Source organism: Phaseolus vulgaris, chromosome 9 (genome assembly GCF_051622355.1).
Source record: "Phaseolus vulgaris cultivar YP4 chromosome 9, ASM5162235v1, whole genome shotgun sequence".
Lineage (NCBI taxonomy): Eukaryota > Viridiplantae > Streptophyta > Magnoliopsida > Fabales > Fabaceae > Phaseolus > Phaseolus vulgaris.
The window spans coordinates 18,996,635-19,000,808 of record NC_143506.1 but is presented as its reverse complement, the minus strand read 5'-3'; the positions used below and the strand labels follow the sequence as shown (position 1 = coordinate 19,000,808).

The following is a 4,174-nucleotide window of genomic DNA, read 5'->3' as shown; positions in this document are numbered from 1 at the left end:
GTTGCAGGAAGAAACAGTCGACCAAACACATTCTGAACCGTGATAGCATTATGCAAAATGGGCCTTTTCGCGAATGAATTAGGCCATTTTCTTATGCACCTCAATAACTTCAATTTACACTTTCTTTTATTTTAATAAAGTTAATAAAAAATGTGATATCTTTGTTCTGTATTACCTAATTAAAAATTTAGAAGATAGTAGCATCATAGCACTTAAAAAATCACTTTTTATTTCCTTAATCGAAAATATAAAATTACCCTTGGGATTAGGAACTGTCAATGCAGATTATAGTCGACATTAAAAGAAAGTTGGGCTCTTTTCTGTTGGGCCTCACATTTTTTTCTGAAGTAATTTAATCTCTATCTGCCTGTTTCTTCCTGCACCTCCAAAGCTTCTCCATAGGTTAGGCGGAAAGACCATTTTGTTATTAAAAATATATATTTTGGATTCTACAATATATTTCTATTTACACCTCCTACACTGTACAATCCGAAATATTTCTTTTTCTTTAACAAAATAAATTTCAGATTATAGAACTAATAAAGTATTCTCAGATCTAAAAAGACCATATAAATTTTGTAATCTAAATACCTTTTAAATTTTATAATCTAAATGTATATTTTCAATCCAAAAATACTATGAATTATATAAGAGAATTCAAAGATTTTCAGGATCATCTATTCCAAAATGAAAACATATTATTTTAAGAAATATGGGATGACACAAGTTATGGAAGGGGAGAAAGAAACAACCCTTTATTTCGATAAAAAAAAATCTGAAAGAATGAAAAAAAAAATATAGTGTAAGAGCTTTTTGTTTTATTTATTCATTTTAATATCGGTCCTTGTGAATAAATAAAAAAATGGAAATTATCATAAAATAATATATTCTGTATATTTTATCAAAGCTACTTTTCCCCTCCTAAAAAATGTCAAAAATAATGTTCCATAGGTAGATAGCCCTAATTTCTCAAGCAAACGCAGCAATAGTGCATAGTTTGAAAGGTCATTTCTTTAGTTTAATTAACAAGTAAATGAGACATTAACATGATAAAAAAAAAAGCGACAAAAAAACATTCACATGTAATCCTGAACTAGGGCTAGGATGAAACCTGAGCCCCACCTAAAATTTATGTTTTTTATAAAAAATAAATAAATGATAAAGATATTTCAACTCTTATAGGTGTAGATAATTTAAAACAATATCCTCTACCAATAAACCTATAATTGCATCCTATTCATACTGGTTTGTGAGTTGCAAAGAACATCGTCCAAATTTGGAGGCTTCGCTTTGAATTGATCTACGGACACATTGGCCTCCATGGATAAATGCTTGGAGAGTGTAGTAGTGCACTAGTACTATGTAAGTCATTGTCTTTCTCTAATTTCTTTTTCATTCATTTGGAGCCACTAACTTCAGTGGGAGAGTACCAAACAATAACTATGGGGTTTGCAAATTTATGGAAGACACATGAAACTCTTCAGAATTTAGGGTTGGATGTAAGTCCATTTCAAAAGTTATTGTAAGTATGAAATGAAACTCTTCTTTCACTTTCATATATATATATATATATATATATATATATGTGTTTTATTGTGTGATATCTTAAGGAATAATTAGTATTTTTATAAGTTAGTTTTGGTGTTGAATTAGATCTAAAACCAAAACTAGGTAACTCTTCTATTACAACCACCAATTCTGCATTTCTCATATTTTGGGATTGTATTATATAGAGTAAGTTTGGAATAGAGCATATTGGGAATGGAGGTGACTAACCTCATATTTTTATATTTTTTTATGCAAATGAGTTAAATCATCTCTTGAATATTCATTTAAATTTAATTTATTTTTGTTGGTAAAGAAAAATAATGTATCTACCACTTCATATGCTTTTTAATGTTGGATGGTATTATTCTTTTAAATGTGTTTGTTGGTTTTGAGTTAGTAAGTTTTAGCAAAATTACATAATTTCTCTTTTGAGTGAAGTTTTGACATGTATATGAGTTTAACCACTTCTTAAATGATTTATATTTATTTATTTATTATTTTTATTGACAAAAAAATATTTTTATGTATCTAATTAGTGACATTTTCAGTGATACAACTCCATTGATCAACTCGTGTGGAGTAAACAAATAATTATTGTAATAAATTTTGTTCACCTTTCCTATTTTTTAAGATTATACGTATATATAACTTGTCTTTTTTATATTAGAAATGAAGTATCTCTAAAATATTTGTTATTTATTATTTTTTAATAAAAAATTACACCACCACGAACTTATCAATTATCAGTGAAATGTAAAAAAATGAGAATTACTGTTCGTAGTTTTTTTTAACTTTTTGATTTTTTTTCAAGAATACCCTTCGTAATTGCTCTGACTTTTGAGTTGGGTGTACTTTGATGTATCACCAACTGTCCAAGAAAAATCGCAATCAAATTTAGAGGAAGGGAATATGCATATTTATGGGTGGACGAACTACCAAGAACTGAAGCACTATGATATATCACATCATATATTATAATAAATTAGAATGAGGATTTTGATAAAATGAGAAAAGGAAAGGGAAATTAAAGAAGGGGACCTTTTTATTGTTCTACCCACGAATTAATCAGTTTCTTGCTTTGCTTTATCTTTTATGTATTAAGTGTTGAATGTGAATCTACAATTAGTAGATCCTTATTTTTTTTTTAGTGATTTTAGTGAACGAGTTTAATTATTGTGTTTTTTTTATAATTTTTATTTAAATTCTTTTATAAAATTATAACAAAACAAAATGAAAATTTAATTAATTACTTATAGTTATAGTTGTAGGTTGCATATTCACGATCAAAACATTTTATATTATTTATTTTTTACAATCGATTGTAGGTGCTGCTTTGGGATGCGTTTTTTTCCTATCACTAAAATGAGAGTTTATGGGTGAGTCGAAAGGGTAAGTGTGAAGCTTATGGTGATGCAATGCTTATTTTGACTCAAAATGTTTCAGTATATATGTAGCATAGAAGAGTGTCCGAAAGAACTATATTATATGCATGCCATGAAAGCTTCATAATATTATTTCTCAGAACATTTATTATTATTATCATTACGATGAAGCACAGAAACCTTAACTATACCATTATGGTACTGCAAAATGGAAAAGAGGGAAATGATGAAGAACATGCAGATCCTCTGCTTGATTCCATCACCATACACAGACAACACTCATACAATCACATGCTTTTGGAAGCTTTGCCGTTTCCTCTGCCACTCGTTTCCCTACACTTGTTTACAAAATATGCATTCTACATCCATAGATTGCATATTCTTCACTTTCAATCAAGAAATGAGCATGCCAAAATCTTCATTGAGTTTTTATTTTTATTTTCATTTTAAAGCTACATAATCTCTTTATAAGAACATTACTCGATTGTCTCTATTTTTAGGTTATTGCGTATCTTTTACCTGGAGAAAAAAAAAATGTAAGAGAAGCAATGATAGAACTTTTGGTTTTCTTTGTAAAAATGACTATTATGTGTAATAAATTCAAACGCAAAAACTTTTTTTTGGATTAAATAAATCCAATAGAATGTGCACACATAAACTATCATGCCTTATAGGTGATAATTACTATACAGTATACTAATGCATTTAAAGAAGAGCATCATCTTAACTATCCACTCATATGTGTGTTGAAAATTAAAACAACTCTGTTATTACTATTTCAAAAATTAATTATAAGAAATTACTGATTAATGGTAGTAGTCAAGTTTATTTAATATTTCTGTTTTTTATACAATAATTAAAAACAATTTTTTTTCAAAAAATTTACCTTCTAATTATATTTATTCAAAATTATATTTTTTTATATAAAAAACTTTCATGTTAGACATTATTATGTTACTTGACATCTCACTATGTTGATAGCTTAAATAATAACAATCACATGTAAAATTCAAAATTATGTTTAAATATAAATAAATATGTTTTTTAAATAATGATACTAAATAAAATTTAAAAAATTATTTATATTAAAGTACATTAAAAATATAACTTTTTTTTTTTACTTTCATTTGAGTCTAAAGGGATTGGTCAACTAATTTGTAATGTTGATTTATCATTACGATTGAAATCATGAACATAGAAAACAATTATTTATTGCCACCTTATTAAGAGTTATATTTGATTCT

General features: G+C 26.9%; 1 long non-coding RNA gene across 1 annotated transcript; it reads left to right on the top strand.

The window, feature by feature from the left end:
- Positions 1-1,222: 1,222 nt before the first annotated feature.
- Positions 1,223-3,459, top strand: LOC137821873 (uncharacterized). The gene is made up of 3 exons (XR_011082887.2): positions 1,223-1,362; positions 2,874-2,937; positions 3,107-3,459. It is a non-coding gene; the product is annotated as an uncharacterized LOC137821873 (long non-coding RNA).
- The last annotated feature ends 715 nt before the right edge of the window (positions 3,460-4,174 follow it).